The sequence below is a fragment of the Bacillus rossius genome, chromosome 11 (assembly GCF_032445375.1).
Source record: "Bacillus rossius redtenbacheri isolate Brsri chromosome 11, Brsri_v3, whole genome shotgun sequence".
In the NCBI taxonomy this organism is placed as follows: Eukaryota; Metazoa; Arthropoda; class Insecta; order Phasmatodea; family Bacillidae; genus Bacillus; species Bacillus rossius.
Window position 1 is genome coordinate 19,670,923 of NC_086338.1, and position 23,931 is coordinate 19,694,853.

The 23,931-nt window shown below is 34.9% G+C and overlaps 1 protein-coding gene across 1 annotated transcript in view; it reads left to right on the forward strand.

The window, feature by feature from the left end:
- Window positions 1–23,931, forward strand: part of LOC134536501 (5-hydroxytryptamine receptor-like) — a 1,474,690-nt gene that overhangs the window by 139,772 nt on the left and 1,310,987 nt on the right. The window lies entirely within an intron of this gene.

Sequence of the window (23,931 nt, forward strand, 5' to 3'; positions counted from 1 at the left end):
TTAGGTTATTTTTTAGCAATTTTTGACCAAATATGGCGGTCAAGGTAAAAGTCAAGTTCATCCAAGATGGCCGCCTTACCTTCAGGGTAAATTGGTCACTTACCCCATTCTATCAATTATTCTCCTGAAACCTGCGCCAGTAAATAAATTTGAAAACTAGTAATATGCTATCATCTTAACAAGTTTCGCTTGGAATAAATCATAAGTCCACGCAGTATATCTTTGTGACAAAGGTATTTCTGACTTACAAGAGAATGAAGTTCGTATTATTATGGTTTGACTCATTGTATGTATCTATCCCTCAGTTCTACAAGTTTGGAGACAAATTTCGTTGATGTACGAATAGTTTCCTGCACTAAGCGAAGCCAGCAGTAGTCTCAGACAATCGATAAATTTATTCGAGTCGTCTCAAAGCACATAGTCAAAGTATCGTCCACTGTCTAGCAATTTATACCTTTACCATGTATGGCTAGGTACCTGAATATATTATAGTAAATGTAGGTTTTAATGATCCTCGTCTTTATAGGTAAATGTATGTCTTTTTTATAATCGTTATCGTTAAAATTAACATAATTTTTACTATCTTGGAAATATTCGTAAAAATAGCCTTTCGGTTCTCTATTCTAAGATCAATTTAAAAAATGTGTTTTTTTTGTATTATTAAACTATCAAACAAATGAATTTAATAATAATTTTGGAACTTCAAATTTCAATTGCTAAACATGTATAATCTATATTTGACCTAACACAAACCTAACAATTTAACTCATCTGAAAAACAATGTTTATGCTAAGTTTAGCCTACGCCAAGAATCATTATAACGAAAAATTGCGCGCCTTTCCGTCGCTATCAGCTACCATATGGCAGAAAACTATTGAGGAAGTTTTATTAAAAAACACAAAATATAAGAGAGCTACCGAGATAAGTATACACGAATAACTCTTAGACCTTAAGTTTTATAATGGAAATCAAATAAATAACATGGCATGTGACATCGAACTAAAATTGTTGTATAGAGGGTTTAATATTTTTCAAGAGAAAAACATATATAACATGGTCCTACGAACTAGAAGCTTTGTAAATGTACTGTTAAAAAAATCAATTTATGTTTAACAGATTCTGGAAGTGAAACTTCTTTGCTGAGGGGGCTACAATTTTCAAACGTTACAAAAACGCCGATCGCAAGAGGGGAATAGTTAGGTACGTGGTGGGGGAACCGTGTGATGAGGGTAAAGATATGTAAATGGTGGGAGAACCAGGAGAGGAGGGGTTATGTTAGAATGAGGTGGGGGAACCGGGAGAATAGGGTTATCGTTAGGTACGTGGTGGGGGAACAGTGTGATGAGGGTAAATATATGTAAATGGTGGGAGAACCAGGAGAGGAGGGGTTAAGTTAGTATGAGGTGGGGAAACCGGGAGAGTAGGGTTATAGTTAGGTATGTGGTGGGGGAACCGTGTGATGAGGGTAAAGATATGTAAATGGTGGGAGAACCAGGAGAGGAGGGGTTAGGTTAGTATGAGGTGGGGGAACAGGGAGAGTAGGGTTATAGTTGGGTACGTGGTGGGGGAACCGTGTTATGAGGGTTAAGATATGTACATGGTGGGAGAACCAGGAGAGGAGGGGTCAGGTTAGTATGAGGTGGGGGAACTGGGAGAGTAGGGTTATAGTTGGGTACGTGGTGGGGGAACCGTGTGATGAGGGTAAAGATATTTAAATGGTGGGAGAACCAGGAGAGGAGCGGTCAGGTTAGTATGAGGTGGGGGAACTGGGAGAGTAGGGTTATAGTTGGGTACGTGGTGGGGGGCTTGAAATTAAGGAAATGACAGTGGAGATGTAGAAATGACGCATCATACTTGCATACTTGCTTGCTTTTATTCTTGCATATACCTATACACATTCGCATGCTTGCGACTTGCTTCCTCGCATACTTTCATTCTTGCGCTATAGCATTATTTAGTGCTCTCATGCCTGCATATACAAACTTCTGATCTTCAACCTCAGCCAAAGTAAATTATGCTTCCTAAACTTACCTAGTTATAAAGCAAGCAATATTTTTCAATTCTGTCGCGCGTGGACTACACGAACATAATTTTTGCAGGGACCGGAAAGTTACTTTAAAATAGTAACTCAGTTACAGTTACAAATACTCCATTGGAAATGTAACCCTGTTACAACTACAAGTTACACTACTGAAAATAAAGTAGTTACAGTTCTGAGAAAAGTAACTGTAAGTTACTTTAACAGTCACTTTGTGAAAAACTAAAAATTTGATACGTAATATTGTTATAATTAAAAGCTAATAAACATATTGTGTTTAGTAAATATATATGTTTATTTAAACTGAACATTTTTTAATTTGGTCTTAAATTAAATTGAGTAATTAGTTCACACTACAAAATAATAACAATGATATCATATCACCACTTTTTTAACCACTGCTTATTGATCTTGAGTAGCAGTTGCTTCTCAAAATTTGAATCGCTTAAATTGCCTCTATTTGGGAGTAAAACTAAACTTGCACAGCTGAAAAACCATTTAGCTGCAGCACTTGTTGGTATTGCTGTGTTCAACTTCATGAAAAGATTTTTGATTTGAGGATAGTCATTGAGTGAAGAAATGTCCTTATTCCTACACCCCAAAAAACCTTGTAGCTCTTGTTCCCCAGAATCCTCCACTGGGCTCCTCTTATTTAAGCCAAAGAAATCCTCTTCTTCCTCATCACTGTGTGTCTGACCTTCTGGAGATTCCAATGCAGTCCTCTGTAAAAAAAACTCGCCAAATGATGCTTGGCTTCATCCTTTTGTCCTTCTTCTAGCCAGTCAAGTTTGAATCTGGGGTGATGGCAAGCTGCTGCAATAAGCTCTTTACTGGAAAAATTGTTATTAAATCTGAAAGAAACCAATTAAGTTTTGTTTTAAATTCCAGAAAATATTCAATAATAATGAAAAAAGTGAAGAGCTGAACTAGACATTTGTACAAACCTTTTCTGAACACCAACTATTATTGACTTAACAAGTGGCTCACAAACTGTCAAAGATTTAAACAGATTTTTATTGTTCTCTTCTTGATTCCCTGAAGTGTGGGAAGTAAGTATCCCATATACATTCCATTTTCACTTTGTAGGATGTCAATTTCCTGAGCAAGGGGAGCCGTTACCTGAAAATGAAACATGGTGATTTGCATTTAAAGGAATTGCAAAATATAAGTTTTGTTTATGAACACATTATTTTTAATAAATCAAGTGTACTGATAAGTAGTAGGTATAGATCTTTAAAATGCATGAACTGGTTTGTTTGCACATTAAAATGTCCCTCTTACCTCACTGTATTCTTTAATAAAGTGAAGCTCTTGAAAAGTCCATGCAATTGTCTATCTTATCTGGGCCCGTCTCTATCAAGGTATTCAACTGTCGTATAGAGTCAAATGTTGAATTCCACCTATTTATAAATATATTAGAAACTGGAATTGGAATTGGAATGAATTTCAGTATTTCACATATCAATTTAATGTGCAACTAATTGTATTACATTCATAGTATCATGTTTAAATGTTTCATAAAATATAATTGATTAATATGTATATAATTAAATGTATTTTGCTATTTTTCTTTTACATGCTAAAATATTTTGAATTGTCTTATTTTAAACAATAAATACAATTACTCTATATTGTACAGTCATCGCACCACAAAAATTTGAACAAATAATTCATTGCCAGATTAAAAAAATGTAATATCTATGGTAGGTCTATCGATTATTTCTATACAAAAATACTTGGCAGCAGAGTACCTGGTTATGACAGGTGTCTTCAAATAAACACCACATTTTGAATTGATGTGATCTGCTACTTGTGTTGATTGATTTTGTTTTTCCCAGAGTTTTGAACATTTTGCAAATGTGCTTCTGTATACTGTTTTATAAGAAACATCTTCCATGGCATGTTCAGTGTCTTTAACAGCAATTAAGTTCAGTGTATGAGCTGCACATCGCTGATGGGGAGGAAGAATCATCATATTATCATCCAGTATGTTTTCATTGTGCTCATCCATTATGTCCCCAATGCACTGAAAGTCGGTGTTATCATCATTTTCAGAAACTTCTTCGAACACACTGAAACAAATGCAATGCAGATGTAGTACTAAGAAATAAAATGTCATTACGAAAAAAATCACAAAATATGTATAATTAAAGAACAAAAATATCAAAATTCTCACCGAAAATCTTTGAAAAAATTTGAGCCATTGTCTGTGGTTGTGCAGCATATTTTGTTCTGAACGCAATACTCTTGATGTACAGAAACTAAGTGTTTTGCAATTGCATCATAAGTGTGCTTCCTTATGAAACGCTTGCATGTCAGTGCAGCCGATTTCCTTTCCATACTTTCAGGGTTTATCCAATGAACTGTCATGCCTATGAAGCCCCTGTAACAATAATAAAATATAATGAATTAACAGCTACAGAATAATATGAAGAAATTTGTTATTAAAAGAAAAACTTAATCAAACTAACTTTTTCCCTTTATTCCACATGTCAGTGGTTGTGGACACAACTTCTAGTCAAAGTAATTCTTCTTTTAGTATACTTACCATATTTGCAAATGCTTCGTCTAACCTCACTACAAGAGTTTTTGAGCTTATTATAGTTAATGAGCTTGGTAAACCCAGTCGCACCAAGTTTATGAATTCAGGTTGGTCAACTATACACAGTGGTTGACATCCTTCGACAAATAAATTAACAATCGCCTCATTTAACATCCCTTGTGTCACGTTGGATGCACCTGTGCCCCATCTTTCCAAAGTTGTTTGCTTATTTGGCACATTACTTTGACTTTGCTGCAGTTTCTGTATAACCTGCTCATATTTTTTTTTTTTTTGCATTCTCAAGGGCACAGAAGCTGTGAGGGTGTTTACTCTGCATTCATAAATTCAACACACTTTTACTATAGAAACAAAATATATTTCAATTTCCATTCTAAAGTGATGTTTTTAATGTTGTGTAGTTTTGTTTACTTACATACATACTACAATAATATTTAAATCATAGTAAGTGAGGTAATGTTGTCACAAGTGAAATACATGCACATATACAGATTTTTGGTACTGTTTAGAGGCACATACATTATGTTCGTAAACAGTCTGTTATAAAAATAAAATAGGACATTGAAATTAGGTACTAATCGGGTCTATATTTGCGATAAACTTACCTTGATGTGTTTCTTCAGGTTTGAAGACGATGAAATGTTCTTTCAGATCATCTTATTGTTCGCAGCACCACACAACAAGCACTTCACAATAAGGTTATTTTGATCACTCGACCGAACTTCGAAAAAATGAAAATATGAAGGCCACGGCAACGAAAGTTCTGGACTACTTTCTCGGCTTCTCGCTTCATTAGATTCTGTCATTGCTTTCGTGCATGTGCACAGTGTGGCAGCAAACCACGCTCTGCTACCATTTTTGTGCTGGGGATCTTTAAGGTTTCACAATGTTATTAGAAATGAACAGAAACAAGATGTGATTCCGTCTGAATATAATTACGTCAAATTTATTAAAGGAAAATTAATGACAGATAGAAAAGTCATTAACATACAATTTCAATTACTTAATAATTAGCTCTCACATATATTTGAAGAGAAATATAGGCTAGCCGTATATTAAATTATAAAAAAAAGGTTTCATTAAAAAATACACAAACCAATAAAAAATACAAATATGTATAAACAATCCCAGTATTCTCAAAGTCCAGATGTGGCATTTATCTGATTAACTTCGTCTAACGGCGCAGTTTAAGAAAGTTCAGAAAATGTTAAAAGATACAGTAGCAACGGAGGTCGGGGCTTCGTTTCCCGGAGATCACGCAGGAACATGATGCCAAGGCGCCTGTGTGCTGTTAAGGAAGGGAGATGAAAATGCCAATTCGGCATCCGGCTCTCGGACCCTGTATGCGAACACTCCAAATCAAAACTGATCAGAACTTGTACACAGACAGTATACAGGGCAGAAAATTCCCGGAAAAGTTAAGGGGAGGTTGAGGAAAGTCGCGGATCATAACTCACCAGACACGGAAGTTGGCTTCTATTTACCGATGCGTCGCCAGCCAGGAACTGGATCCCGCGAATGCGTAGCTGGGCGCGGTGTTTTCGTTATTTCAAAAAAATTATTTAAAAGAAAAATAACTATTACTCTTTGTACTACGCAGACGGACTAAACTACTTGAAGAAGATTACAGGGATAGCATCCCTTATTTAAGCGACTACATAGTCGGTTGCGGCCGGATGGAAGTCTTGCAGTGTCTCGACGACTCACCGATAATCGCAAAAGGTGCGTCTGCAGTCGCGACGCGAAGTGTCACGCGAAGAACCGCGTCTCGTAATTATAAGTAAAGGTTCAATCAAAAGTGGGGGGAGGGACTGGGACGTCCGGATCGAAAGGTTCCGAAGTTCCCCGAGTGGGCATCATAAAAAAAACTCCGACTGATGTCTCGAAGTTGGTAGCACTGGCCGACCTTAGCACTACCTGTTGAATGATGTCTGAAATTAAAAAGAATCGACTCTCCCAAGGCGTCTGCTTTAACAAGGGAATAAAGGGGCAGTCAGATGCTGCGCTCTGGCGGCCAATATAATAAGTTACTGTTTCTGCCGCTAGAAGTCGTGGGCGGTCCATCTTGGCACACACATTTTTTATGCCAGTCGCCCTTGGAGATGGTCGCTGTCTGCTGGGGTTAATGACCAGTCATTGGTCTTTGGCGAATTCTTAGAACCGAACGGGGGGAGTGGAGTAGTGGGGGGCATAAAACGCAACGAGGAGAGAACCTAATACGTATTCGTGACGGTAAAGGCTATGGTCAGCTCGCTTCTGAGAAATGGTAACAGCTCGTCCAGAGCTGCTGTATGCAGTTTTAGTCATGAAGTGAAGTAACGTTACAGGCCTGGGACGTGCCTGTAAGCGAGGGAAATTTCAAACGGGCAGCCAACAAAGTCTTAGATCTGCAAAATATCAGATACGTCTCCTGGAAAGGTGCTTCTGTCTACTGGCACAAAGTTTAACTAAGGGGATTACACCAGCCTAACAAAAAGTAAATCGCCCAAAGTAACCAAATTATAAAGAAAAATAAAATTTCCAAAAATAATTTAAAACTATATAAAATTAGAAAAAAAAGTGTCGAAATTCCTAATTTCCGGCACAACAGGTAGGTTAATTATTTAAACAGCACAGCAGTACACCCGCATGTCGCAAATATTATATAAATGCCAATCAAAATACGAGTGCAGGTTAGCCAACAGCAGTTTTGCAAGTACAAGCAATACCATCGCAAATAATATGCTTTTCGGGATTTTCGTTCTGGGATTCAAAAAATCAAAAAAATCGTTGTTCGTTCAGTAAGAAATACATTTAAAAAATGTAACGCAAGAAGTAACGACAATTATCGTTACTTTAAGGTGGAAAAATTTAATTCATACAGTAACTGAAAACTTAATATATTGCGTTTCCACGATCGTTACCATTAAAAGTAACTGTTACAAATAACGTCGTTACTAGTAGCGCATTACTTCCGGTCCCTGAATTTTTGTAAAGACAAACTTTGAAGTAGTAAACTTGTGTTAAAATAAAAATAGCTGGTTTTTGATGGTCAGAAAAACTCCGCACAGCAACGGTCAGTTCACGCATCACCCGGCTAGAGGAATATCGGTGCAGCGTAGATCTTTTCAGCGCTAGGCGGGCGACGAAGAGAAGAATGGATAAGGGATGGGGATCCAGCCCTAATTACCGGCTCCAGGGTCATTAACGGCGGGCGCTAAGGCTAATCTGCAGGCGGTTATTTACTGCGATGCCAGCACCCGTTCACTCTCTCTCTCTCTCTCTATCTCTCTCACTCTCCGTGAAACTATTCCGTCCCCTATCTGCCGTGTCCTCTACCGTGTTTTCCGAGATCCTCTCCTCCTTCGGCGAGTCTACAGAGTAAATTAGTGCTTGGGTAATACCTTTTTTCCTTCACCAATGATCAAAGAAAAATTTTCTTATCTTAAAAAAGTATTTTGGAGACATATAACCCAGGAATAAATTGTAGTACCATAAGAAAGATACTGTAAAATTTTCTACTAATGGCTATAGAGGCTAATATGAAAGAAGTTTAATGAAATAAAACTGAGTATTTCTTACAAAAATTGGTGCATGATATAAATTTTTTATAGTTATTACATTTAAGCATAATTTATATTTTATCACCTTTCAATGATCAAGTGATTAACTCCTATAATCTCAGTGATCTAGCAGGGGACCAAATCCACCACCATCTGGTTTTTAGTCACGCTCATTGCTATTTCAAATAATTTTTGTATAAACCTTAATTTACTATACTCACAAGACAGCCGTTATGTTTTTACAGATACCAGTTCAAACTTAAGTATTTTAAAAATTCTCTTAAATTTGAAATGAATTATTTTTCAAACAGCTTCTTCTATAGGGACCAGCTGAAATGGTAAGGTCATACTTGCAAAAAAATAATTATTATTTCATAATCTTCCTGTTTTCAAAAGCTTTCAAATTTTAATTGAAATATGTTTATTCAGTAATCAGGATTTTTTAAAAGTTTATTAGGAAACCTTAAATAATTACAAATATTTTAACCTCAAATTTAAGGCTGTTGTAAGTAAATAGTAAATTATGTATGACTTCTTAAGTAGCCTACAGGAACCATGTTATTTTTTTAAAAAATACTTTTATTAAGAACATATACTTACTATAGCCTTATGAATTAAAATTTTTTACTGAAAATTGTAAATTTCTATAAATTTTTAATATTTATTGTTTGGAGCAGATAAAATAACATTTTACCATCACCTGGAATATCAACAAAAATAAATTTTGAGATATTTAGTTAGCATATTATAATCTACATTAAACATTGCTAGACTTATTCTTGGTTGGCTCATTAGCTGAATATATTTGAGTTTTTCTTAGAATTAAAAATGCTAAACAAATCTAAATCTTATTCGGAATATGAAGCTTTAACAAAAAAAAATCGTATTTGGCTCATAAAATTAAGAACTTAATTTTGAGCCCAGTCACAAAAATAGATAAATTATAGTCAACTTAATGTTACTAAAGTTAATACGTTTAATTTATAATTATTTTAATGTTCGTTACTCGATTTTCACAGAAATTACGGTAGTTGGAATATTACCGAAAATTCCAAGGGGTGTTATATTTATATCGTCTTTTTAGTGACATACATTACTAAATCGTATGAGGCAAACACTTGATCGTAATGAAATATTGATTATGCTTTATTTTTTTATTTAAATAAGAGAAAAGCAAAGATTAAGAATATTTTAAGAAACTATCTATATTTCTGGTGTGCTTGCGGACTAGGAGTTTGAAATACTGGACACGGCAGTTGCCGTAACAAGCATCGAGCACAAAGACAGCGACCGGAAGTTCCCTCAGCCCTTGTGCATCGCGCCACTTCCCTCGGCGCTAAAACCCTGGGGGCGCAGAGCCGGCGTCACCCGGTCAGAGACACGTCCCAATCACCGGCAAGAGAACTCCATTAGGCTCCTCTGCTCCGCCCGTCGCCCCGCCCCTTCCCCACCCCCGCCCTCTAGGGGTGGGCAAACCCGCGCGGGGTTGGTCAACTTCACCAAACCCAAGTCAGTTGCCAAAACAATCCCCGTTTGTGCATCTCCGAATTTTTTTTGACGTGACAACGTCTAATAAATCGATGAACGCCGGCTGCACGCACGAAAAAGTGTCCCGTTACGAACATTGTCATGTTACGCTGTGTCCCGTTACGCTCATTGTACGCTTGCGTCGCATCTATCTCTCTTCCACTCGATTGGAACAACCATCATTTTGACTTTTTCGAGGCACATTAAACTTGAAACACTCTCATTTGTTTTCTACTTTTCCTATCATCGTCCTATCCTTAACAGAATACCAGAGATTGGAAGAAGTTAAATAGCAAATATGTATAAAAGTTATAGTTAAAATAATCTATTATTTAAAGTTATAGACATATTTGAATTAATGAGTGCAAATAAAAGTAAATTTATCAAATAAAATGTGGATTTCATTTCACTCCTTCTTTGTATCCATACAAAATAGTCACAAATCAATAACAATTATTCAATTTTATTCATAGAAGTATGCAATTATTTCATCAATGTTTTGTTATGACGTCACGTTAAACTATCGCCCGTAAACCGACTTTACAGACAACCAATTTTTTTTACTGTTCTAAAATCTAGTTACTTTACGTAATATGTGTTAAATAAATATAAAATCCTTGGAAACGTGTGGTTTTATTGTTTGGGAAGAATAGCGTTCCACTCATCTATGTGAACGTAGCTAAAATGAAAAAAAAACTAATATTGAGTTAGGTCAGTTACATTTCAAAAACTTTTAAATTCACGCACAGAAAAAAAAATTGTGTACTTTTCCAAAATATTCCGTTGGAATCCAGTTTCCAAAAATGCTTGTTATATTACAAGACAAATAGTGATACTTTATAGAACATATATGTATGAAATACTGCGTATTTGTTAAAAAAAATTTAATCATAATTTTATACAAAATATTATTTTTTAATGAACAATTATTTTTCAAAATGTGTTATAAACAATTGATTATCAAACAATTTTACTTTTTTTTATGATGCGCACAGTAAATACTGGGAAGCTATTTAGGGAAAGGTTAATAAATAACTTTAAATATTGTAGGTACTGGGACAACACAAAGCATAAATGCTCAGGTAGAATCAGAACCCAGTATAATTGCGAACACTATTTTGTAGTGATAAAGTTGCGTTCCAGTAAAAGTACAAATTTACAATATACATACCTAAGTTTAAGTGAAGATTTCGATTAAATTACAAAAAATGCAGTTTAGGGATGAGCGCATGCGTTTAAGCCAAATTAGCTTTAAAAATGTATAATGATGATATACATGTTAATATAAATACATTTAATTTCCGATCGCAGAGGTTTGACGAGTGAATGACGATTTTCAGAAATGTTCGGGAACCAATTTGAGTCAGCTTCGAGGGAATTGAGTAGAGAACGTTCAATCAAATGGTCTTTTACACTCTGTTCAAGATGAGGTATCACTTTATTAAGTAATTTATTTTAGACAGAATATTGTGACAAAATTATATATATAAATATATATATATATATATATATATATATATTCATGGAGCACGAGTGCTTTGCGACATCGGTTCGTTCAGCCAAACTTAAAATGTTTCAACACAGAAATATTTGTATCCCTATACGGTCAGGCCAGTCCTCATTGTTTGTGTGAATGTGGAAAAACTTGACATCTGACAGTGTTTATATTATTTATTACTTTCTTAGATAAGTTTAAAAAATTGTTTTTGTGAATTATTTTAATACTGTTTGATCATAGTGTTTGATGATAGGACTTCCATGTTTTAAGTTTTGTTAGTAATATTTCTTAAAAGACTCCGTTTTCTTTACTCCATTACTAGAAATCTTAATATTAATTGATATTATAATATATTAAAAATAATATTACATTTGTTAATGTTAATAAATACATATGGACCTACTGTCCTTTGGATAAGTAGTAAATAGGTACATCACTTGTCTAGAGCAAACTTTAAAACTGAAAACATTTGTCATACTTACAGACATCGTAAATAGACTTTTTAATTAATCCTACAGTGTCGAAACCACTAAAACATATTGTTACGAAACGTGATGTAAATATTGGCAATCAATAAAACTGTGTAGTAAAATCTTTAATTGGGCTATCCATTAACGAAACCCAGTAGTTTTCCCACGATGATTATTGTTTTAATAACCGTAACAATATTGAGACATGTGTTTCAATATAACCCGATAACACAGCTGGCTCAGCGAGTTCAATTGCATCTGTGCAGAACCGGTTTCTTGTAATTGTATTGCACGTGATTGAATGCATAAATTTTCAATTATAAAATTTATTTTAAAATATGCCATTTCTATACTTACCAGGTGAAAAAAATATATGCTGATACCAGGTTTACAATATAAATTGTAAATTAAATATTGCTGGTTGTCACAGGTTAGTATTCATAAACTCGTGGGAGGAGACATAAAATAAATAACAAGCTTGTATTCCAACGAGCGGTTGTAATGTATAGTCACTCACTTGTACAATGTTGTTATGCTAACTACCCTCCACGACAATATTACATGTAAATATTCTTCTCTCTGTTACCTCTGTTTATAGCAGATATTTCAAGCTCAAAATTTCTTTAATTCAGGGTTACTTTTTGTCGCTTCGGTGGAGAAGTGGTAGGACACAGTTTATTTGTTCTAACGATGTTTTTTTCATTGTTTCATGTAAACTTTCGAAGAAAGTGATGGAATGCTCTACTGTTTTTCAGTGTTTCTTCCTCTTATGACCTTGCTGTCAAAAAAACTCAAATGTTAAAAACATTCACTAAAAAAAAAACCTAACAATATTCTTTCAAATAATTAAGACTGAATTCGAATTATAATGGTTTAAACACGACTAAACATTTTTTTTTTCTTATTTAAACACTGTTAGATTCAAAAGGATTCTAACCATCATCTATCTAGCGTGAGTAACATCTTTTATCGCTACGATACTATGGTGATATATAATTCTAAAATCAATTTTTGGAGGTTGATACAGTCGAATAAAATAATATTGTAACTGTCATCATTACTCACCTGGTGTTTAAGTCTTTCCTTTAAGTTTTTTTACCTTTGCAGCTGACACCAGTTCCTATGGCGTGCTTCGTCAAGAGGAACTCTTGTTGGAACTGAGACAAAAAGTCTCTCCTGCTTGATTCACAAGCAAATACCGAAATTCTCAGTCTTTATTTTGATAGCACGAAAAAAAAAATTGTTACATAATGATATCAGCTACTTATCAGTGGAAACACCTTTTTACACGCTTTATATTAGCTTCACCTGTATGTTTGTTTGTATGTATATTTGTAACCGACTCTTTTGGGTGCGATTTTGACCCACTTAAACGGCCAGATTTCATTCAAACTTTTTAGATTTATCGAGGACCGATAACAATACACTAATTTTATAATATAATGCCTTTAATCTATTTGCAATATAAGATTTTTGTCAATTTATTGGTAAAATTAAACAAAGATATAAATGTAAAGAAAACCATTTCGCTCATGTGAGAACTCTTTACTTTCAGTTTGTCTTTGGCGCGAAATAAACAAAGCCTACAAAATATTGTGTCATTTAATTTAAATCAACAGTGAGAGTGGGTTATGATTATTGTGAACAATATACTTTCTTGAAGAGAATATTATCTATATTTGTAAAAACACCATATGCATAACCTCAATAGCTACACCTGATAAGCAGATTTTTGAAATTCCACTCGAACACCAACCTGCAAATCTACACCAAGCAGTTACAAATACTCCAAACTATGCCAAGGTCAGTAAATAATTAAATAAAAGACATCAAACACGGAAAATATGGATAAGTTTGACAGACGATATATCCAAAAAACAAACTTGGATAGACAGCAAATCTTACAGTTTAAGGATTTTTACCTGGAAGAAATTGAGGAAAAAAAAAACACTTTTATAAATAAACCAAACTGAAAAGTAGAAAATAAATAATAGTTTAAAAAACTAAAAAACACGCTTTATATAGAAAACCAAACTAAAAAATAGAAAATAAATTTTAATAAATTTGAATTAAGAATAGTGTTAATTTTTTTATAAATATAAATTAATAATAATGTAAATAAGAAAATAAAGAATTTTTTATTCTAAAAAAAGCGTGGGGTGCTTTTGAAGAAATTATCGGAATTATAATCCTTCTACCCATATCTGTTAATAAAATATTTATAACTATTGACACCATGCCCCCCACGCTTTTTTTAAATTAAAAATATTGTTTTCTAATTACGTTATTATTAATTTATATTTATAAAAAAATTAACACTATGCTTAATTCAAATTTATTAAAATTAATTTTCTATTTTTAAGTTTGGTTTTCTATATAAAGCGTGTTTTTTAGTTTTTTAAACTATTATTTATTTTTTAGTTACATAGCAAATTTTTATAGCGGTTTGTTTTAAAATAATTTACTTGTGAAAGCCATTACTGCACAAAAAATTATGTTTCAAGCATTCCAGAGCAAATTTTAACAAACTAGACGTTTCTTAAATAGAAAAATACAGGTTCAATAAAACTCTGTTAAAATACTTTAAGTGAACTTACAGTAGTTATTACAAAATAACTATGTAAATACATTTAATAAGTATGTTTGATCATAACACGTACAGCAATTTTTCCCAGCGATCTGTATTTAAATAAGCACCTGGCAGTAAATAAATTCGAAGGAAAGGAAAACAGATATTCCTTTTCAATTTGCACAATACATTGAAGAAGTCGTCCATACGAACTTCTTTAAAGAATGAGACTGAAGTCACGACATGGATTTTAATTGATTATATTTATTTTTTTATTTTATAGTTTGTTAAAGATCGATGTCTAAAGATATGAGTTTTAGTGTAGCTTAACTTACGATTTAAATATATTTATTTACCGTCATGACCTGGGTGAGAGCTGATCTTAAGACCTCAAAGCCAGAGAAAAAGTACGCTGTAATCTACATTCTACACCACCTGGACCAGCGAGAGACTAGCATAGTAGCTCTGCCGTAATCCATAACCGTTACAAGGCTTTTTTGGTATTTCTCTTTGATATATTCAAAGGCTTTTTCACTTATTCTTTCAGTTTTCTCGGATGATTCGTTATTCCTACCTTCTTTTAAAAACATATTACATAATACGGGGGTAATTGTAATAGAAATAATTCCTGAAAATAATATAGCCGAAGTGATAGTTACCGCAAATTCATTTAATAACCTGCCTAAAATTCCCCCCATTAATAATAAAGGTATAAAAACCGCTATTAGCGATAAAGTCATGGAAATTACAGTAAAAACCATTTCTTTGGTGCCGTCTATCGTCGCTTGTAATCTACTTTGCCCGTTTTCTATATGCCTTGTTATGTTTTCTAGCACTACTATAGCATCATCGACAACAAACCCGACTGCTAACGTCATAGCCATAAGAGATAGGGTATCTATACTAAAATCTAGAATATACATAACCGAAAAGCTGCCTATTATCGACACCTAAGTAAATGAAATGTCCTGAAGTCAATACAACCACAAATGAATAGAAAAAAAACAGCCCGAAAAGGATGCATATATATATATTTTTATATAAGGAAATATATTAGACATATTTAATAATATAATATATAATAATATTTATATAGAATAGTTATTTGTATGTTTGTATGTACAACCACAAACGAATAGTAAAAAATGTCGTTCATAAACTAACCTTACATAATCTAACCTAACCTTACCGATCCTAACCTGACCAAATGTAACCTAACTTTTACTAACCTAACCTCACCTACAATAGCATAACCTAAATTTGCGACTGAAATAATTAAAAATGTCGTTCCCTACATTAACTTACTTACCTTACCTTACCTAACGTAACCCAACCCAACTGAAAATATGCAGGGGCTAGGCCCTTTCCAAATAGAAATTTAAAAAAATTTCGAACAAAATAATTTTATTTAAATATACCACTACCATGGTAAGAGCATTTTCAATAGCAACTTTCTGCCAAAGGGCATTCTCCTAACTCAATAGATGCGGGGGCGACATCCCAGAAGGCGAATAGAAAGCGTACGATGAATATTGTATACGTACCAAAGTTATGGTACACTGCACGATAGTTCCTGAGGATATGTGTCAAAATTATGGTACAAAAAGTAATTATGGTATCACATAATTATTATTATGAGATGCAGGGCCCACGCCCTCTCCAAATAAAAATCGAAAAAAAAAGAAATTTTCGACCAAAATAATTTTTTTAAAGATACCACTTACGTCGTAAGAAGAGTGTATTTTATCGCAACTTTCTGCGAAAGGGCAACCTCCCAAGTCAAAAGATGCGGGGGCTATGCCCTTTAAAAAAAGGACTTCCCCCCCTTCTGGAGGGGTAAATTCAAAATCCGAGCAGTAATTATGGCATCACACATTAACTATTATGAGATGCGGGGCCTATGCCCTTTCCAAATAGAAATAAAAAAAATTTCTATTAAAATAAATTATTTTCAAAGATACCGCTTATGAGGTAAGAAGAGCGTATTCAATCGCAACTTTCTGCCAAAGGGCATCCTCCCAACTCAAATTTGCGGGGGCGACGTCCCAGAAGGCGAATAGACAGCGTACAATAATTATGGTATATGTATCGGAATTATGGTTCACCATACGATAATTTCTGGGGATATGTACCGTAATAATGGTACAAAAAAGTAATTATGGTACCACATAATTATTATTATGAGATGCAGGGCCTATGACCTTTCCAAATAGAAATCGAAAAAAGGATGTTTCGACAAAAATAAATTTATTTCAAAGATACCACTACCATGGTGAGAGCATATTCAATCGCAACTTTCTGCCAAAGGGCATCCCCCAAACTCAAAAGATGCGGGGGTGACGTTTCAGAAGGCGAATAGAAAGTGTTCGATAAATATGGTATACGTACCGGAATAATTGAACACCATATTGTAATTTATATGGATATGTATGGAATTTATGGTACACCAAACAGTAATTATGGCATCACACATTAACTATTATGAGATGCGGGGCCCACGCTCTCTCCAAATAGAAATCGAAAAAAAATAAATTTTCGATCAAAATAATTGTTTTCAAATATACCGCTTACGTGGTAAGAAAGTGTATTTTATCGAAACTTTCTGCGAAAGGGCATCCTCCCAACTCCAAAGATGCGGTGCCTATGCCCTTTCCAAATATAAATCGAAAAAAAGATTTTTCGACCAAAATGATACAACTTACGTGGTAAGAAGAGTGTATTTTATCGAAACTTTCTGCGAAAGAGCATCCTCCCAACTCCAAAGATGCGGTGTCTAGGCCCTTTCCAAATAGAAGTCGAAAAAAAGATTTTTCGACAAAAATAAATTTATTTCAAAGATACCACTACCATGGTGAGAGCGTATTCAATCGCAACTTTCTGCTAAAGTGCATCCCCCCAACTCAAAAGATGCGGGGGTGACGTCCCAGAAGGCGAATAGAAAGTGTGCGATAATTATGGTATACGTACCGAAATTATTGAACACCGTATTGTTATATATATGGATATGTATGGAATTTATGGTACACCAAACAGTAATTATGGCATCACACATTAACTATTATGAGATGCGGGGCCCACGCTCTCTCCAAATGGAAATAGAAAAAAAAAAGAAATTTTCGATGAAAATAATTTTTTTCAAAGATACCACTTACATGGTAAGAAGAGTGTATTTTATCGAAACTTTTTGCGAAAGAGCATCCTCCCAACTCCAAAGATGCGGTGCCTATGCCCTTTCCAAATAGAAATCGAAAAAAAGATTTTTCGACAAAAATAAATTTATTTCAAAGATACCACTACCATGGTGAGAGCGTATTCAATCGCAACTTTCTGCCAAAGTAAATCCCCCCAACTCAACAGATGCGGGGGTGACGTCCCAGAAGGCGAATAGAAAGTGTGCGATAAATATGGTATACGTAACGGAATTGTTGAACACAGTATTGTAATATATATGGATATGTATGGAATTTATGGTACCCCAAACAGTAATTATGTCATCACACATTAACTATTATGAGATGCGGGGCCCACGTTCTCTCCAAATAGAAATTGAAAAAAAAGAAATTTTCGATGAAAATACTTTTTTTCATAGATACCACTTACGTGGTAAGAAGAGTGTATTTTATCGAAACTTTCTGCGAAAGGGCATCCTCCCAACTCCAAATATGCGGTGCCTATGCCCTTTCCAAAGAGAAATCGAAAAAAAGATTTTTCGACAAAAATAAATTTATTTCAAAGATACCACTACCATGGTGAGAGCGTATTCAATCGCAACTTTCTGCCAAAAGGCATCCTCCCAACTCAAAAGACATCCCAGAAGGCGAATAGAAAGCGTATGATAATTATGGTATCCGTACGATAATTTCTGAAAATTTGTACCTGGATTATGGTACGCCGTACGATAATTTCTGAGAATGTGTACCGAAATTATGGTACGAAATTACGATACACCAAAAAGTAATTATGGTAGCACATAATTATTATAATAAGAGGCGGGGCCCATGCGCCCTGCAAATAGAAATCGAAAAAAAATAATTTTTTTCAAAGATGCCACTTATGTGGTAAGAAGAGTGTATTTTATCAAAACTTTATGCGAAAGGGCAACCTCCCGACTCAAAAGGTGCGGGGGCTACGCAATCTCCAAATAGAAATCGAAAAATAATTTTTTTCGAAAAAAATAAATTTTTTTCAAAGATGCCACTTACGTGGTCAGAGGAGCGTATTTTAACGCAACTTTCTGCCGAAGGGCATCCTCCCGACTCAAAAGGTGCGGGGGCTACGCCCTTAAAAAGAAAAAACATGCTTTTAAAGGTCAGCATATGAACATTTTGCACTAAATTTAACATCAATTGTCAGTAGTAGTATGTTTTGGCCGGAACTGGGACAGGGTTCAGGGTGTGGTGTCTGTGGTGGTGACCACAATCATGGATTGTGACTTCACGACGGCCATCTTGGATGGTTGTGACCAAGACCTTTGACCTTGACCTTGACATTTGACCCTCATAATAAACAAAATTCCTCAAAAATCGCCAAAATTTCCATTTCTGTGGAAAAAAAATTCGCCAAAAAAATGACAAAAATTTTGATAAAATGAAAATTCTCGTTTCCGAGGTAAAAATTTCCCGTTTCGAGGGAAAAATTCCCGTTGTTAGTCCTTAAAAATCCCAGCGACTAGAAAGTCCTAAAAGAGGCTGAAGCATCCTTGTCTACAGCCTCCGATAAGCCTCTGACGTGATCTAGGATTATGACGTCACCGTTGCAATTTCCTTTACGGTCGCCATCTTTAACTTTTTTATTTAATATCCGAATTTAATGAAAAAATTAAAAATTAAAAAAAAATTAAATTTAATAATATTTGAATGAAAAATATTAAAAAAATTACATTTATGACTCAGAGCTCGGAGTCCTCGGTTCAAACCCGACTAGTGCAAAAAACAAAATAAAAATTGCAACCGATCCTTACCCGTGGTGGGTGCTGGCAGACTGACCCCCACCACTTTGATAAAAAGCATATATATCATCAGGTAGTATGACGAATGTCTGCCATCTTGAAAATCCGTAATATTTATGTTAGAAAATCGGAAAAATTCTAAAATTCATCAAAAAATTCACTCATTCAATTATGATTTATTCGAAACTTGGTTCGATCCCTGGCAGATACAAAAAATAATTTTATGAAATAAATAATATCTTCAATAAAATCACGACCATAGTCCTAAAAAAAAGAGACTTTAAATACACTACTACCAGCCTCCAGTAAGCCGTTATGTCCACCGTCTTGGCAATTTGTATTTATTTAACCATAAGTTTATAAAAGTATTAAATTCATATAAATTCAAACATTATTTTACCTTTTGAATAGGTACTTGGTTCAATCCTGGACGAAGCAAAAAAAAATAAATTTAATTTAAAAACCAGAAAAGTGTAAGGTTCGAGAAATAACAAACTTAAGTTATTTTGAAAAAACAACATTTTATTACATAATTTATATTCTACTACAGGACCACTTGCGCAGGTTAGTAATCTTATAATCATTTAGGTCTGCATAGGCGTGAAATGACTAATTCTTAGCTCAAATCGGTTTATACTAGACAGAGACCAACTAGAACCTATACTGGCATAGTCCTCCTCTTCTTGACAGAGTTTCTTGATACCATGTTTAACAGTTTGCTTCACATCGTCAGAACTGTAAATTACTGCAGCCGAAGTCTTGAAAGCACACTTCACTTTGTCATCTAACAGATATGGCTTTCCATATATACAGTCCAACCACAAGTTATATTTTAATGGACCGTTTGTTGCAACCTCATCAGTAAGATGATTGATTATGTCCTCTCTGATATCATCAAGAAAACTACAAATGCCTTTCGACTCACCTAACGTATTTAAATAATAGTAGTCTTTCAATGTTCCACGAAATGCAGACTGCGCCAAGTAGAAGCCATTATCGTTCACTTGTAATGCTCCGAACACAGTCTTAGGTTTATTTTCCTGTTCAGACGTCATACCAATCGGTTCATGCAACTCGGTTTTCTTGCTTATATGCTCACGAGCCTTCAATCTAAACCGAGGAGTCAAAATTTCTGCAGGTAGATCAGCAGTAGGCACACAGACATCACATTTACAGTTATTCGAAATGTCGTCGCAAATTATCAATTCGAGTAAACCATTCATGACACTCATCAAAGCGAAACTTCATGCGAGAAGGATTCTTCTTGCATTTGCTCCTCTCATGTATTCGTGAATCATGAGCAAATACGAACGTCATATCACAGTAGCTGCAAGGATACCGGGGTAATGAAGACGAACCTTTCAGAGCCGATCCAGATACTGACGTTGCCGCAGTTGCACCATCTCCAGGCATACTCTTATGAACATCAATGCATCGTTGTTATATAGAAACCTTTACTTTCTGCCGAACAGCAGGACCTTTGCATCTCTTCATGTGCGTTTTCATATTATTTTGTCTTGCAAATTGCCTGTGACATTTCTTACAGCAAATAATTTTGCGATAAAGGTTCTTGGCACATTCTCTATTCACATGTCGTCGAGCATTAATGTTGTTTGAGAAAATCTTGTCGCAGTAAAGCACCGATGTTCGTTAGTCGTTGTTGAATCATCACCCATTGAAGTCTCCATTGATGGCGAACCAGCGTTCGCCGAGTTTCCCTGTGCAGCCAGCACTAGCGGCATTAAAGTCTCTTCTGCTGGCGGTACCACGTCTGATGAAGTCTCCTCCAGTGTTGACATCGACGTTGCCAACGTGATCTGCACCTTCTCCGTCGTAGCTGTCGTCAAGGTTCCCGTAGTCGATGGTACAACCTCCATCGAGTTCGACGTTAAAGACGGTAAAGATGCCATCGAGGTCTCAAGAACAGCTAATTGACACGACTTATCCACCAGAAGAAACAAACTAGGCGATCCTTACACCGCCGATGTCAGTAACAAACTGAGCGACCTGCTGTCTAGGACTCGCTTATATACATGCATAGTAGGGAATAATACGCTAGTCAAATCAAGAACCATTTACAATAATATACAGTCAAATCTACAATTAAAAAAGAGGATCATATGATCGAAAAAAATTCGATGAGTTATGGTACGTTATCGTCTCATTAATACGATCTCTCCAATATACACTAGGCTCCCAGAGCTACAATTCGCGTCATCAGATCCATCTACATTTTGCTCCAATGCTTCAATTGACCATTAGCTTCAAGTGCTCCAACAGCTCCATCTGCTCCAACACGTAATGTACGCCATGTACGCGCAATACATGCAATTTACGTGCAATAAATTTAATGATCACACAGTACACACAGGAAACGGAACGTATACACAGTACACACAGGAAACGGAATGATCACACATACAGTAGTGGAAACACACAGGCTTTGTTGTAAATCAGAATACAAGAAATAAAATCATAAAATTTTTACTTTTGATATTTAATTACTTCTCAACATTACACCAGTACAAGTAAAATAAGCCAGTATTGTATGTAGCCAGCTTTCCTCAGTTCTTTGAGTATGAAAGATATTACTTTGATAGACGAAAAGTTTCCCACACAAAGCGAGCCATGTAGAAGTCTTAGCCGGTCAACCAATATGTTTGGATCTTTCCATGATGTGTAATCTATCTTTTCTACCACCACCTTACTTGCTTGTTTATTATAAATACTCTTAATATCACAATCGTCCCAGTGATCATAATAAGTATTATCAGATTTATTAATTATAACACGGCGTTCCCATCGTTTCGGTCTCAGGACATCGCCACATTCTCCGAACTTGTCAGCTCTAGGTGCTTCATCACAGTCTATGCCTTTGTCAACAGCCTCAGAGTCACTGTAACAATCACTGTAGAAGACATCGTCTTCACCCAGATTACAGTATGAATTCGCTATCGATGATGTCGAAGTGTCTTCATCGTCTTCATGCTTTCTTTTTAGGAGTCCATCATTTTTACAAAGAATGGAGGATCTACTGAATATAGGCTTGAATGTATTCTTACTTTTCACGGTGTTGATACTTCCATTAGTTTCAGTCTTCCCGAAGCCATTAGCATCCTTCAATTTATGTTCTTCCTCACGATCGGGTGAGCTAATACCATCACGCTCAGGACAAGGAAAATTATTGTCGTAATGCAGATCACTCTTCTTAAGTCTAGTGGATCCATCGGTGTCCTCTATGCCGTAAGTAGTTTTGACTTTACATGTTCTACCATGTCTTTTTAAGCTGTCAATTCGTGTTAACAACATGCTACAACGATAACAGCTTAACATTTTGCGTAGTGGGTTTCTAGCACAATCATTCTTCTCATGACGTCTAGCATTCCTTCTCATGACAAACTCCTTGCCACAGTATCTACAGCGGCTTCCTTCCGATTCAGCTGCAGATAACAAACCATAATCCATGGTAGCTTCTGTGACTAATGTTAGATACAAACTGTCAGTTTTCTCCAATTGGAACCATTTCTTAAATATAATTTTTTTAATATTTCATCAGCGAGAGTTAAGTTATCTAATGCAAAGCAAATTGATGCAAGTAGTTTTGGCTGTCATCAACAGATGTCGCCAAGTGTTGCTTGCAGGTAAATAATAAATATTTCATTAATGTGGGATGCGGAATGCTCACTATCGATCGCAAAGGAAGGTTGTCTTCGCTAGACTCCAAGGAGAAGGAAGTTCGTCCTTCCTGTTAGTGCTTCTTAGATTTCTCAGAGATTATTATTAATTGACTGAGTAATGATTTTTATTTTAAATTTCCACCTGATAAAAATATTACAAGTGATTATTAAGTAGCAGAAGTTCAGTAATTAAATGCAACCTTGAATAAAAAGATGACATGCCTCATTAAGTAAAAAAATCCTTAATGCAGAGATCAATTTCTCATCAGTAACAAGAAGCACTCGGAGAAAAACATCAGATTTATAGTCAGGAATAATCAGAAGCACCCAGAGAAAACCATCGAAATATTGTCAAGAATAATCAGGAGCACACTGAGAAATACATCATAATATTGTCAAGAATAAACGGGAGCACAAGGAGAAAAACACCATAATATTGACAAGAATAATCGGAAGCACACGCAGAAAACCGCCACAAGTTTTCTTTGATATCATAAAATTAAAAAAAAATTAATAAAAAAAATAAAAATATAAACGAAAAAAATTCAAAAACTGATTCTGGCTTGTACTAGAACTCTAACTTTGCACATCAAAGAGAAGTTTAAAAGCTAGCAGAATGTTTGAATTTTTCTCGTTTTTATTTTTAATTTTTTATTAATTTTTTTTTTTTTTTTTGTAATTTTATGATATCAAAGAAAACTTGTGGCGGTTTTATGCGTGTGCTTCCGATTATTCTTGTCAATATTATGGTGGTTTTCTCCGTGTGCTCCCATTTATTCTTGACAATATTATGATGTATTTATCAGTGTGCTCCTGATTATTCTTGTCAATATTATGGTAGTTTTCTCCGTGTGCTCCTGATCATTCTTGTCAATATTATGGAGGTTTTCTTCGTGTGCTCCTGATTATTTTGGTCAATATTATAATGGTTTTCTCCGTGTGCTTCCGATTATTCTTGACAATATTATAGTGGTTTTCTCCGTGTGCTCCTGATTATTCTTGACAATATTCCGATGGTTTTCTCTGGGTGCTTCTGATTATTCCTGACTATAAATCTGATGTTTTTCTCCAAGTGCTTCTGGTTACTGATGAGAAATTGATC